The sequence below is a fragment of the Amphiprion ocellaris genome, chromosome 4, assembly GCF_022539595.1.
Source record: "Amphiprion ocellaris isolate individual 3 ecotype Okinawa chromosome 4, ASM2253959v1, whole genome shotgun sequence".
Taxonomy (NCBI): Eukaryota; Metazoa; Chordata; class Actinopteri; family Pomacentridae; genus Amphiprion; species Amphiprion ocellaris.
The window spans coordinates 22,181,026-22,196,777 of record NC_072769.1 but is presented as its reverse complement, the minus strand read 5'-3'; the positions used below and the strand labels follow the sequence as shown (position 1 = coordinate 22,196,777).

General features: G+C 38.6%; 1 long non-coding RNA gene across 2 annotated transcripts in view; it reads left to right on the top strand.

The window, feature by feature from the left end:
• Window positions 1-6,721: 6,721 nt before the first annotated feature.
• Window positions 6,722-15,752, top strand: part of LOC129348675 (uncharacterized) — an 11,365-nt gene continuing 2,334 nt past the window's right edge. The window contains exons 1-3 of one of the 2 annotated variants that reach the window (XR_008601302.1): window positions 6,722-6,893; window positions 8,032-8,180; window positions 11,077-11,464. This is a non-coding gene — a long non-coding RNA (uncharacterized LOC129348675). Of the gene's footprint in view, window positions 6,894-8,031; window positions 8,181-11,076; window positions 11,465-15,752 lie in introns of those variants that run through there. The other variant, XR_008601301.1, reaches the window with a different exon arrangement.

Here is a 15,752-nt window from a genome sequence, read left to right as displayed (position 1 = left end):
TGGAAGGTTCACCACTGTTCCATGTTTCTCTATAATGTCTCTCACTGTGGTTCTCTGGAGTCCCAGAGCCTCAGCAATGACTTTGTAGTCCTCCAGGCTGATAAATGTCAATGACTTTGTTTCTCATCCATTCTTGAATCTCCTTAGAACGTGTAATCATGTGCAGCTATTTATTTTACAGGTTTTATTTAAGTGATGTTTCGGTTCAGCAAGCTTGGCAGTAATCATACATGGGTGTGGCTGGTGAAAATGAACTCAATTGCCAAATGAAACTGGTCATTCGGTAGATTAGTATCTAATCTAAAGCAATTACTTTTTCACATTGGGTGAGATATGCTAGACAGGATTTTCCCTTCAATGAAAAAATCATGATTTAAAAGCTGCAGTTTGTGTTTTCTTGGGTTATCTTTGTCTTACATTAAAGTCAACTTGATAATCTGAAACATTTTAGAATGACAACGATCCAAAAATAGAATATTTCAAATGCTTTTTCACAGCACTGTATGTACAGTAATGTCCTGACAGTTTTGAATTAGTCCACTCATTGTGATAGTGGCCGCTAAATTTAAAAAAAACTTTGGTGTAAGGAGGTCAATACACTATTGGAGCCTAGCTGAGAAAGTTCAGCACTATGTTAAAACGTTTGATGCTATTGATGCTGTGCCAATGACATACAAACCGCACAAAGCACCTCTCAAAATCTATTAATAGAATTATCAGTGCACTCGTGTTAATTTTTAGGACATTTTTGTGTTGTTTCAAATTCATGTGATGTATGTGGGTGGTCATTAATTCCTTTCATGGAAAAGGGTCATCATGAGGATACCTGTGGCCATTTTAGCTTAAAAGCTTTGTAGAGGTGGCAATGGCATGTGCCACAAAGCAGAAGCACACTTTCTAAAGTAAATGAATTTTTAAAAAAAAGCAACCATTGGGCCATTAAATAATTTGATCAAAATTCTGTTGATGTGCCTGGGTTGTGGCGGCATATACCTAAAAAAAAATACAGGTCTGTAACTTTTAGACTCATAAGTTATCTCTCCTTTGTCCTCCAGATGCTCCAAAGCTTCCCTCTGTGCCAGTGAGTCCATCTGGTGAGATAGTGGAGGGAAGTTCAGTGAATCTGACCTGCAGCAGTGATGCTAACCCAGCAGCTACTTACACCTGGTTCAAGGAGGATGAAGACTCACCACTTCATTCAGAACAGACCTTCACCATTACTGACTTTAGAGCTGAACACAGTGGGAATTATTACTGTGAAGCTCAGAACACAAGAGGACGTCATAACTCCACCTTATATCTGAATGTTGCATCAAGTAAGTTGCAGTTGACATAGAATCCACACCATAGGGTAATGTTTTCCATGTAACTCTACATGTTGTTTTAATGGTCACAGGGCAAGTCAACACGTGTATTGAAAACCACATTTCCAATGAGGATTTCTTGAATCTTTTTCTACCGTTACTCTCACTAAAGACAATCCAAAGACTGTCTGATTAACTTACAAGTCATTTAAAAGGCTGATGCAGATACAATAGCCCTCATATCAATGTATCTTCATTTTTAGGGAAAACAGCATTAATACCCAATGTCATCAGGTTAACTTTGGTGGTCTTGAGTCTGATCCCTCTGCTTCTTTTGATTGTGTGGATGAGGTAAAACAATTTTGAATCCATGAGCAGTCTTTTACCTTCCCTTTCAAAGATTTACTTTTCAACCTTGATTCCTTTGATTTTGGTTTCATTCCAGGAAGAAGAAATCCTCAAGCCATGTCACTGAATCAAATGAAGTGGTGGAGATGATAGAGGTGAGAGAGAGAGAAACACCAAGCCATATGTATAGAGTGTACTGCATAGTATGGTTCAAATATCTTGCCTTATAGATTCAGAGGCACTCATTTTACATAATGTGAGGTAATTTTAAACAGACAGGGGGCAAATGAAAGGAAAAAGCATCATAAAGTGTTGTGGTAGTTTGTCGGGTTCCTACATGCTGTCAGACAAGTTTCAGAGCTCCTGGGGTCCATCATTGGCATCCATTGGGTCTCTGGGACTCCACTGGAAGACGAGCGTCATCCTTTCAAAAAGTGTTTCAACATTTGGTGTTTTGATCATGGTGCTGCCGAACACATCACTTCAAAACCTCCTATCAATGTTCAGATAGGTTGAGATCTGGTGACTGTGAAAGCCACAGTATAAGATTCACATCATTTTCATAAAACCATTCAATAAGCCCTTGTGCTCTGTTCATGGGAACATTGTCAGCCTGTAAGAGACCACTGCCTTCAGGATAGAAATGTTTCATCACAAGACAAAGGTGATCACTCAGAGCCACTTTGTACTGATTTGCAGTGACTCTTGCCTTTAAGTGAACAAGTGGACCCAAACCATGTCAGTAAAATGCTCCCCAAAGCATAACAGAGCCACCAGATCCCCTCATGTTGGGGTCAACAATTCAGATCTGTACTGTTTTCTGAATGTATGCCTCACATTAACTCCCACACACACGTCGAGAATCTGATGAAAGAGGACTTGTCGGACCAGATCACCGTTTTCTACATCTCTGTAGACCAGTGTTGGATTTTGGCACCACTGATATCCTAAATGTGTATTCATCTTTGTAAAGATGGGTTTGTATGCTGAAACCCTCCAATAATCTCTCTCTCTATGTTATGGAGCCACAGACTGAGACTCAGGCGCAGGACAATGAAACACGACAGACTGATGTAACGAGGAATAAAAGGTTTTATTGTACAATCAGAAATTTTACAACAAGGCAAAGGACTACTACCGGAAGTGTTGTGAGAATCACAGACGGAAAACTCAGGCAGAACCTAGACAGGACCCCTACAGTGCTGGCAGATGAACACCAGGGAAAATGCAAGAACTGGACAGAAACAACAAGAAAAGCATTCTGAGAGCACAGTACTCAGAAGGCTGCTTGATGTTGCAACGGGCAGCGTGAAGATACTTGACTGGTGGAAGTGTGGGTTCAGGCAGCAGGGACGTGGTGCTTGAAGTCCAGGTGGTTTCAGCGTGATCCAGGCGAGGTGTGCAGAGGAATCCGGGTGGCTTGGCTGGCAGGGGATCCTGGATGAGACTGACAGTCTGGCGCTGAGTAGTGTGTGGGGCCCGGCTTTATGGGAACAGGAGTAGTCGTGTTATCAGTATCATCTGACAGCGTGCCAAACTTTGCCGATTGGCCCTTCCACGCCACATGCTTATGCCCACCTGAGGAGAGAAGGAATTGATGGGGAAGGGAGAAGGCGGCTGCCTCTAGAGATGGGATTTATGGCTCTTTGAAGGGAGCCGGATCTTGAGGAGCTGTTCAAAAGACTGGCTCGTTGTTATATTCATTTTTTTTAGGAGCCAACCAGGGGTAACTGGTTTTTATCAAAGAAACAATCACTGGTACATTAAATTAATCAAAATGACCAACCATAAGAAAGTGCATTGTCACAGTTTGGGGAAATAACTCACAAATCATTTTTCACTTTCAACAGATGCGGTGAAATCATAGACTGGACTCATCTGACAGAAACAGAAAGTCGTGACAGTAAAACATCACAGTGGAAAATGATGCTGCACAGGAAGTGATGGAACTGGATACATTTTGCTAGGATTTATTATTTTTATTGTTTCTATTAAACATACTGCTGGCTTAATGCTGATTTACACACTGCATTATGTGCTAAATAATAGAGTTGTGCTGACTTGTGTAAGACGGGAGGGTCTCGAACATTATCTCACACTGTGTGAATTGGGAAGAAACAAAGTTGAATAGTACCAGGTCAAACAGAGGGCAAAGCACACCAGCTTACACTCAAGACACATCAGACACATGAACATGCACTGCAGACACACATACTCTCATGCACACTCGCTGCATGCTCACACATACCAGCTACAACTCACTGAAGGCCGCACTTGTTTTAAGAACATCATGTCAAAGAACGTAAAACTGATAAAGTGCATATGACTGGAGGCATGCGTTACCCAAAGCAATGAGAGCACTGTCATACAACTTGAACAGGAAGACCGTAAGTAACTACATAAAACTGTACCCTGAGGCTATGGCTAATAATAAAGACACAAACACACCTATCAGTCATTGTAGGGAGGGATTCCGTTCTCTTTCAGGTTATCAGAGACTGATGATTCATTGGAGGATCGTATGGTGAGAAGATGTGGACAAGCCTGTCCACCAACGAGAGAGAGCCAAGTCTAAACCACGGCTCTTCTCCACCAGTTTTTGACCAATGAGATTGTAGCACATTTCATAAATAGACACTGTGTACTGAATACTGCATCCATTACTGGGAAGACACCTTCAGATTAACACCTTTGTTAACTATAGTCCTCTGAAGAGTAATTGTTCTTGATATCAAGCTACTTGGCATTGCAGAATAAACAACTTTAACTGAGAGAAGATGTTGGTCTGCTATCTCAAAAACAAACACTCAACACTGTAAAATGTTTTAATGTTCAGTTTTCAGTAGCAGCATCATGTAGCAGAACATCTGACTAGAATTCAAGCTTTTCTGACCTGTACAGATAATATTTAGGATGAAAGTTAGCAAGATGTAACCTTTAATCTGCTGGACTTAAGAAATACTGAGCAGACAAGTGGAACTAGAAGCAAACTATTTCACAACATGTACAGTTTCTATTTTAACACATTAAAATCAAACATTGGTATTTTGTAACGGATTCAAAGTTTTGCAGCTGAAGCTTGAAAAAACATTCAGCTACCTACTGTATTCACATTTCAGTTCCTTCTCACTGTAGCGGGAAAGCACTCAGAGAGCACAGTACTCCGCCAAGGCTGTTCATTCCCCCATATGGCATTGTCAGAAATGCAGCATTTTTTTTGTAGACAAGCAGCATTTATTTATTATTGATGATCAGAAATCATGGCACCATAGAATGTGGCCATTTAATATAGATGTACCCACAAACAAAATGACCTTGCGCTGACCACAGGCGTGTGTTATGCGTGTGTACGTTATGTACAGATACCAAATCCCGTGACCTTAATATGCAGCAGGTGGCAGGAATTGATGGGACTCAAACACCCCCACAATTTAATCAATTGTTCCTTTGTGTCATTTCCAGCAGATAAGTCCGCAGTGGTGTATTTGTAGTGGGATCGTAATCATGTGATCATCAGCAGGCAGCTGACGCAACGTTCACATGTTGTCATAGTTACAGTGACGCCGTGCCGCTATCTCACAATGACACAGAAATCTTTAACAAAGCCGCATCACTGTCAAAATATCATTTGGTCCTTGTGTCATTTCTGATCTTCCCTGAAAATTTCATCTATATCCATTTGTAAGTTTTAGTAATGTTGTAGACAGACAAACCAGTGTCAATTGTCACATAACTTTGCTTTCCTTGACGGAGTAATAACGTGATCTGATTGTTCAAATAACTGTAAAATGACAGATGATGGTCTGGATGTTGCACTGACAGTGTTGAGTGTTTGATGTGACACATGATGGCTGCCATTTACCAGAGGGCAGTGTTTGGCTCTTTAAAAAGCCTTTGTTACCCCTTTTCCAAGAAGAAGCAGGTGCTAGTTTGGTGCTTAGTTGGTTCTAACCTTGAACGAACTAAGAACTGGTTTGCTTTTCCATTGGCAAGAAGCCAAGTTAGAGCCACACCAGTGCGTTACCTGTGTGAAATCAATCTTTCCCTAGAAAGTTTCGCCATCATTAACATCTTGACTTGGCGGATTCACATCCTTTGTTGTGCAAATAGCAGCTGCCCCACCATGATTATTGTTGTTGGACCTCCTGGTTTCACAACAATTCACAGCTGGAGACATGCAAGTCCTGGTCATTAATGAGTCATCAGCCATGTAGCCTGGAGTGACTATACATTCTGTAACTCCCCATTAGTCAGTTAGAACTGAAGACACCTCTTGGATGAAAGTGAAACTTCAAGAACCAACAAGAGAAGTCCAGTATTTATTAAGGAAATTTGATGTTACAGCTTGTTCTCCTGTTGGCTGGAGCCTATCCCAGCTGACTCGGGCGAAGGCAGGGGACACCCTAGACAGGTCACCAGTCTGTCGCAGGACTACATATATAGACAAACAATCACTCTCACATTCACACCTACGGGCAATTTAGAATGATCAATTAACCGCAGCATATTTTTGGACTGTGGGAGGAAGCCGGAGTACCCGGAGAAAACCCACGCATGCACAGGGAGAACATGCAAACTCCATGCAGAAAGATCCCGGGAAAGCCGGGACGTGAACCAGGGATCTTCTCGCTGCAAGGCAAAAGTACTAACCACTACTCCACTGTGCAGCCTGATTTTCATTTTAAAATACAAAAATTAAAATTTAAATACAAGACGTTTTTCCTTTTCATGATCAAAGAGGGATATACGATTTTTTTTTTTAAATGCTTTGATTTTCGTTTTATATTTAGAATAACAAGAAAGTAAAATCAGTAAGAGACAGAAACGGAAAAAGGTCCGTTTTTTCATTTTCTCAGACCGGAAGTGGTCATCAGCAAGTGTGGAGCCAAACAGAGTACGGTAGACTGTATATACATTTTTTTCGTTAGTTTTCATGGTCAAAATGAGAGATCAGGTGGCCGATCTTAAAATAAATCAATATTAATATTTTGCGAAGCCAGGGGGCGGGGCTACTTGATTGACAGTCCGGTCTGGAATGATTGACAGGTCCTATGGAGGAGGCAGCAGAGACTCTGTTCTCCTCGTTTGGATTAATTCTGATATAATAACTGTTGGTTTATTTATCGGTGGAGCAGCAGAACATTTGCCACAGACAGTTTTCCTGCCCGTTGGCTTGTTTTAACCAGTTTTCTACCTTCGGCTGATTCTACCAGCAGACACTGAAAGGACTCTGATAGTTCGGTAAGTAAATGTTTATTTTCGTATCGGTGCCGCTTTTAATGCACTTTATATGCAGCTTTAGTGTCAGATGTAATGTGTGACATGCACTCCAGATGTTGGTGGAGTTTGTTTCAGTGTGTGTTGACCAGAGAAGAAAGTTAGCATAGTAAATATTAGCTTTAATGTTAGCGATGCTAACCGAACTAGCTGCTCAGTCTTAGCCTGATTAAAGCTAACGTAGCATCAAGCTAATGTGTTGAGTTTCATGTAAACAGCTGAAGTGTGTTGTGTTCATGTAATGTGGTTCATTAAGTTCATAAAACTGTGGCTGGTTGACATTAATGTAACGTTCAGGAAACTTAAATGTGACTAAAACAGTAACGTTAATGTTCTAGTTGTCAGTAATCAGCTTTAATTTGACACTAAAACAGACTCTGATAGTTTTAAATGACATCAGTTTCATTAATTTGTTGAAAATTGTCTCATTTGTTGTTGTGATGTTGCTGCTAATTCATTAAAAGCAGATGATCCGTGTTGAAGATACGTTTAGTTCTAGTATCAGAAGTACAAGAAGGAAAATGGAAGTTTAGTTCTGCTACATGAAAGATTTCAGGATTAAAATAACTAAATGAGTCTTTATGCCTCAAACTTTATTTTTACAATAAAGAAATAATGAAATAATCACAGATAATAAAAATATAAATAGCAGAGAAAACCTGAGAGTATAATTTCCTGAAAAGTCTGTGAAGGAAAAGCAGCTTTTTTATCCTGAAAGATCAGAATCAGCTCCAACATCTGCATCTGACAGCATCAAGTCAACCAGAAAGAAAAGAAAAAAGAAAATGACTTCTTTCTGATCACATCTGTCCCGCTGCTCACAGTCTGCTGCTGCTCATATTCTTCACATTTATAGTCCACTTTTAAAAGTTCAGCAGACAGGTGCTCTGCTTTGGAGTGTGGCGATGTCGTCAGTGATGTGGAGAGTGAAGTTTCCGTTTCACCCATAGCGTGCTTTAGGACACCCGAGTCAGACTTGATGTTTGAAATACAGATCGACAGCTCAGATTGAACTGTCTGTAGTTCCGTTTTGATGGGTGTTAAACTTTCACTCAAAGCCGCCAGGAGCTGGGTCTTTAAAGTAACTGCCGTCTCGTTACAGAGTGAAAGTAGCAATTCCTCCTTAAGGTCAGAGATTGCAGCATCTGAGGGCCTCTTCAAAAGAAGACGTAGTTGATGAAGGCGTTCTGGAGCAGGACCAGAAAGACCATGACCAAGCAGCCTTGAGATCTTAGGCAGCGTCTCCCTCAGGTGGGTGTCAACGGTGTTCACGGTCAGGTCTGTGGTAATCCCGTCAAAAAACAAAACAGAAAGAAATCTAGATTATAAATCAACATGTAACCAAAGCACTCTGTGTATAACGTCATAGTATAGGATGTAGTTCAGGAAATGTCAAAGTATAGTATACTTTTCAAGAATAACATAGTATGGCCTGTAGTTCATAGTATAGCATGTAGGCAAAAAAACCCAACTTATTATTATGTGGTTCAAAAAGTGCCTATAGCATAGAGTGTCGCCCAACAAACGTCTTAGTATAGCATGTCGCTCTAAAAACGTCATAGTATAGCATGTTGCTCTAAAAACGTCATAGTATAGCATGTCGTTCTAAAAAAGTTATAGTATAGTATGTCGCTCTAAAAACGTCATAGTACAGCATGTCGCTCTAAAAACGTCATAGTATAGCATGTCGTCCAAAAAACATCATAATATAGCATGTCATCAAAAGAACATCATAGTATACCATGTCCCTCTAAAAACGTCATATTATAGCATGTCGCTCTAAAAATGTCACAGTATAGCATGTCGCTCTAAAAACGTCATAGTTTAGCATGTCGCTCTAAAAATGTCATAGTATAGCATGTCGCTCTAAAAATGTCATAGTATAGCATGTCGCTCTAAAAACTTCTTAATATAGCATGTGGCCCAAAAAACGTCATCGTATAGCATGTCGCTCTAAAAACGTCATTGTATAGCATGTCGTCCAAAAAACGTCATCGTATAGCATGTCGCTCTTGAAACGTCATAGTATAGCATGTCGCTCTAAAAACATCATAGTATAGCATGTCGCTCTAAAAACGTCATAGTATAGCATGTCGCTCTAAAAACGTCATAGTATAGCATGTCGCTCTAAAAAAGTCATAGTTTAGCATGTCGCTCTAAAAACGTCATAGTTTAGCATGTCACTCTAAAAACTTCTTAATATAGCATGACACCCAAAAAACGTCATGGTATAGCATGTGGCTCAAAAAACGTCATAGTTTAGCATGTCGTCAAAAGAACATCATAGTATAGCATATCGCTCTTAAAACATCATAATATAGCATGTCGCTCTAAAAACGTCATAGTATAGCATGTCGTTCAACAAAATGTCATAGTATAGCATGTGGCCCAAAAAACGTCATAGTATAGCATGTCGCTCTAAAAATGTCATTGTATAGCATGTCGTCCAAAAACCGTCATCGTATAGCATGTCACTCTTGAAACATCCTAGTATAGCATGTCGCTCTAAAAACGTCATAGTATAGCATGTCGCTCTTGAAACGTCATAGTATAGCATGTCGCTCTAAAAACATCATAGTATAGCATGTTGCTCTAAAAACGTCATAGTATAGCATGTCACTCTAAAAACATCATAGTTTAGCTTGTCGCTCAAAAAACATAAGAGTATAGCATGTAACTCTAAAAGCTTCTTAATATAGCATGACGCCCAAAAAATGTCATGGTATAGCATGTGGCTCAAAAAACGTCATAGTTTAGCATGTCGCTCTAAAAACGTCATAGTATAGCATGTCGTCCAAAAAACGTCATCGTATAGCATGTCACTCTTGAAACATCACAGTATAGCGTGTCACTCTAAAAACGTCACAGTATAGCATGTCGCTCTAAAAACGTCATAGTATAGCATGTCGATCTAAAAACGTCATAGTATAGCATGTCGGTCTTGAAACGTCATAGTATAGCATGTCGCTCTAAAAACGTCATAGTATAGCATGTCGCTCTAAAAAAGTCATAGTATAGCATGTCGCTCTAAAAACGTCATAGTTTAGCTTGTCGCTCTAAAAACGTCAGAGTATAGCATGTCGCTCTAAAAACTTCTAAATATAGCATGACGCCCAAAAAACGTTATGGTATAGCATGTGGCTCAAAAAACGTCATAGTATAGCATGTTGCCCAAAAAACGTCATGGCATGTGGCTCAAAAAACGTCATAGTCTAGCATGTGGCTCTAATAACATCATAGTATAGCGTGTCGCTCTAAAAACGTCATAGTTTAGCATGTCGCTCTAAAAACTTCTTAATATAGCATGACGCCCAAAAAACGTCATGGTATAGCATGTGGCTCAAAAAACGTCATAGTTTAGCATGTCGTCGAAAGAACATCATAGTATAGCATATCGCTCTTAAAACATCATAATATAGCATGTCGCTCTAAAAACGTCATAGTATAGCATGTCGTTCAACAAAATGTCATAGTATAGCATGTGGCCGAAAAAACGTCATAGTATAGCATGTCGCTCTAAAAATGTCATTGTATAGCATGTCGTCCAAAAAATGTCATAGTATAGCATGTGGCCCAAAAAACGTCATAGTGTAGCATGTCGCTCTAAAAATGTCATTGTATAGCCTTTGGTCAAAAAAATGTCACAGCATAGCATGTCGTCCAAAAAACATCATAGTATAGCATGTCATCCAAAAAACGTCATCGTATAGTATGTCTCTCTAAAAACGTCATAGTATAGCATGTCGCTCTAAAACCATCATAATGTAGCCTTTGGTCCACAAAACGTTGTTTTGTCCCAGCTGTCTGAAGTAGGTGAAGAGCAACACAAAAACAGTCCAAACACTGGTTTCCAGAGGGTTAGAGGAGTATTTATTTGAAAGAGGAAGTTTACAACAACACGTGAGGGGGTTAAAAGCAAATGGGTGTTAGTAAAATTAAAATAAAACAAACAGAAAAATAAATAAACAGAACTAAAAGTGAACTTCATGTTGACATTGATGGGCATTCCAACCAGGAACAAAGTAAAAGATAATGTGAAAAAAAAACTCTTCCTGTTCACCTCTTCAAGCCCAAAAACACACCGCAGTAGCACCCTAAACTAAAACTACCAATGGGTTTCCTGTTTTCCTTTCTGAACAATTCAAAGGTCCCTCTCTATCTCCCCACATATCCACCAACCACTGGAACACATCTCCAAAGTTCTGCTGGTCCAGCTCAGCTTCCCCTCAGAAGAAGTGCTGCCACCTGCCAGATGAAGGAGCCTTTTGAGAGGCAGCAGACATCGTGATTGGACTGGACTTTGGTCTGTTCCAATCCAGCTTCAGCTCCAGAGACGGCAGGCGGGACGAGTCAACGGAGGCCGGGTGGACGAAGGCATGCAGCTGAGTACAATCCAGAAAACAACAGAGGAGGAGTGCAGCGGCTCAGAGCCAGAACAAACACAGTAGCATCGTATGTCTCTTAGAAAACATCATAGTATAGCCTTTGGTATGAAAAAACGCCATCATATACATCGTATATTGTACAAATAACAAGTCAAAGCAAAGACACATACATTGTAGAATTGTAGTAAGTGTGGGCTGACTGATTTACTGATAATCAGTATTTTTTACTGATTTACGGTAATAAATACATTTAAAAATGGCGCTACTTTGGCTCTGAACCTTTATCTACCTGTGGTCGCTCTGTCTTCTGGAGTGATTTGATTGGTTATACGTCACGAATAAAACTCCTTTAACTTAACATCTCTAAACAAAACAAAAACGTATCAACAAAGTTTTCTGTTAAAGTTTGTGTTCTTGTAAGTCTAACTCCAAGATTTTAAATACTTTCATTTACTGCAAATGAATATCTACTGCAAATGTTTCACTAATAATCATTATCAGCCTTAAAAACCCACAAAACACCCCTCTATACTCCACCACACTTAGTACAGTCCGGTTCCCCCTTCTATAAATCTGCTTGGAATCGTCCACTTCCTGTTTGTCAAAGTGGCCTTCTACCTGGACAGGTTTTGTTGGAGCTCATGCAACAAACATTTTGGGTAACTGCACTTTAATATGGATGGATGACACTGAATTAGATTCTGTTTTCATGAGACTGAGTTAAGATGTGTAGCTCTGTCATTAAATAGGAAATTATTTCTCAGAATTCACAGAGAAAAGTCTGAAATGTTTGCTAGGTTAGCGTCCCACATGTTCTTTGGCTCAGCTAAAGCTAACTCTCTCCAACTTGTGGATCTCTTGAGTTGCTTGTTGTTAAAATATTCTTGCTGTAGGTGCTGAAGCTCAGAAAGTCTGAGATGTTTGTTCAAAATAAGCTCATTCTCAAGTCTGATCTGAACTGTCCCTCTTTTTGTTTTGAACTTTCCCTAAACTTAGGAGTTAATGACAGAGCAGCACATCCAGACTCAGTCTCATTTATGTAGAGATTAAACTTCAGTGTCATTCATCTGATGTTAAAGTGCAGTTTTTCAAATGTTTGTTGCACATGCTCCCGACCAAACCAGTCCAGGTGGAAGACGACTGTGAAGAGAAAGCTCCAGAGGATGAATATCACACATTTACAGTTGGAAATAAATGTCCTTTAATTAGACCATTGTCATGCAAATGATGTTCAAATCTTTGTTGAGTGTTTTGTTGATGTTTGGTTTCTAAATGTTTTTTGACACTCGGCCCCAAAGATTAAAACCTTCTACGGCTCACAAGCTGCAACAATTCACACATTATCAACTATCTTTCTGACTAAACTAAGATAAAAAGTGAAAAACTGCCTGATTCCTGCATCATGAATGTAAATCTTTTTGGTTTTTTATGACAGTAAACTGAATATATTTGGGTTTGACATTTTATAAACCCAAAACACTAAATGAATTACTGGAGAAAACAACCAGCATCTACCTGACAAAGAACTAATGTGTTTTCCAACATATATGGCTGAATTAACTCCACACATTACAACATGATATATACAATTTTAATTCAATTTTTAATTTATATAAACTACGCGAATTACAGGTCAAATTGTACTCAAGAACACTTTATTTTTATATTATGTTGTCATATCTAACCTATGACAATCCAAATATTCTTATTTGTGGTTTTGTTTTAAGAGGCACTAATGGGCAACTAAAATAACCTTTCTCAACACGTAAAACTAATAAACATGAGGTACAAATAGAAGGAAGAGTTTACAATAACACGACAGTCCCACAACGACAACGAGTACAAGTTGTCGCGAAGCAAAAAGTAAATACTGCTGGGTGGATGTCCATTAAAGTCCTAATAAGATGATAATAAAGTGTGATACCTAAAGTTTTGTGGTGCTAAAAATCTCAAGTAAAGATATCAAGTTGAACATCTGGATGGAGGTTGATAAAAGTTGACCTCCCTTCATTTCTCTGGAGCGACTCCATGGATTTTATGGATGGTGGTTAAAGACCTGCTCTTCTAGTGTCTTCCTTCTAGTCGCTGTAAAAAGTCAGTCCATCCTGGCCGACTTCAACACCTCTTCATGACAACTTGTTCTGCCTCCGACCTGGTGGAAACTCCAGAAACTCGGGAAAACCTGTGAGACTGACGAAGAACTCGTGGAGACTCGAAGAACTCGTCGGGCGGGGGAAGGTGTGGTGGGTGGTGGGGAGGTGGGGGAGTAGAGGGGGGAGGCCGCCACCCACCTCCCCGCCTACTCTCCGCCCTGACTCCACCCAGACTCCGCCTTGGCTCCACCCATGTGGTCACTTCAGGAACTACGATGCAAAGGGACGACGAATTATTTCTTTTATCTGATCTGTAGCTCAGTGAGTTAAGGATTTGCCTATGGAGCTGCAGGTCGCTGGTTCAAGACCAGACACTTCTTAAATTTTCTCAAAATCCTGACAAAGACAAAGAAAGAAAAGCCTGGCGGGTCTTGAACCTGCGACCTTCCATCTGTAGTCCTCTTCTTATCCCCTGAGCTACTCGCTCAGATACTAATTCTTCTTTTTTTTGCGCATTTATCATCTATTTTTTGTCGTTTTCGAGTTTTTTTTTAACTCGAGTCTCGACTCGACCGTTTTTCTCAGGAGGTTGGACTTCAGCCTTTGTGCTGGAGGGTGGAACCCTCAGTTCCGAGACTTTCCAAAGCCTCCACACCTCCCGAGTCCTCAGGACCTGAGCTTTCACACAGTCTGAGGGCTGAAATTTTCTAAGTCCCACAGTAGTTCTCTGTTAGATTGAACTTTCAGACAGTCCAAGGACTGATATCTTCTAAGTTCCTGAGTAGTTCTCTGTTAGTTTGAACCTTCAGACAGTCTGAGGACTGAAAACTTAAAGTTTCTGAGTACTTCTCTGTTAGTTTGAACCTTCAGACAGTCTGATGACTGAAATTTTAAAAGTTTCTTAGTACTTCTCTGTTAGTTTGAACTTTCTGGTTAACAGAAGCCTTAAAACTTGTGACCATGAGTCTTGATTTCACATTTAGACCATCCAACTGAGTTCTTCTCATGCCTTCACCTGTGGGTTTTTTAGAAATCCTCAACAAACTTTGATTCTCTTCACTGAACATTAAAGTTTGTGGAGATCACAAGGTAACATTAGTTTGATAAATGCCTTCAACTACTCCTAGACTTTATCTGGAAATCAGTTTTCTGAAATGAGTTCTTAGTAAATCTGTCCACAATCAAACCAAGAACATAGAAAGAGGAAATGTTTGAAGAAACAACTTGATGTTTTCATTTCAGACTAGAAAGCACTTTAAGAGTTTTATCTGTTTTTGCTCTTTTTGATCGTTTTATTGTCTCTTCTGTTTAATTTGATCTTCTAATGTCTAACTGGTGTCATTTCAAATGTTTTGTCTTTAGTTTGATTCTTCTTAAATGTTTAGTTTTGCTCTTTTCTCACCTTTTCTTTTAACGTCTTGATTTCTAAATGTTTTGTCTTTTTAATGTTTGTTGTTTTTTCAAATGTTTTATCAGCTTGTTTGAAAAATTTCCTTTTCTTTCCCAATGTTTAATTTTTCTATTAAATCTTTAAGGTTTTTCTTTTTCAATGTTTTACCACCTTTTAATGTTTAATTTTCTTTTTAAATGCTTCATTGTATTTTCTGTTTAATTCCTATTTAAAGTTTTGTCTTTAAGATTTAATTTTCTAATTAAACATTTAATTTTTTAATTAAATGTTTTGCCTTTTTAAAGGTTTAATAATCTAATTAAATGTTCTGTATTTTTAATGTTTAATATTATTCATTTAATTGTATTTTTTAAAATGTTTAATTATCGAATATATTTCATATTTAATGTTAAATTTTTTAAAAAATTTTAATTTCATAATTACATGTTTTGTATCTTCTGTTTAATTATCTAATTAAATATTTTGCTTGTTTAATATAATTTAATTGTATTTAATGTTTAATATTCTTTTTAAAAGTTTTATTGGATTAAATGTTTTTTTCCATTACTTTAATTGCTTTTGTTAAATGCAGTTTATTTCTTTAATCTTTTTTTTTTCTGTCAAGATTTTAACCCCAACCTTATAAAGGAAACAAACCCTTAAATCACAATGAAAATACTTCTGTTGTCACAATCATGAGTTAGTCAATTATTCAGTTAATCAATTCAATTTTATTTGTTTAGCACCTTTCACACAGATGACAAAACTAAACAAGCAAAGACAAAAAACTATGCTAAAGCTATGATTAAAACTCAAAAACATAAAAAAAAAATAAAGATTTAACATGGTAATAAAATATGTTGTGTCCAGGGGATGGAGGGAGTTTATTGAAGTCTTCTTGGGCTCACATGGTAAATCATTTAAAATATAAACTTGATATTCAGTCTAAGGAAAC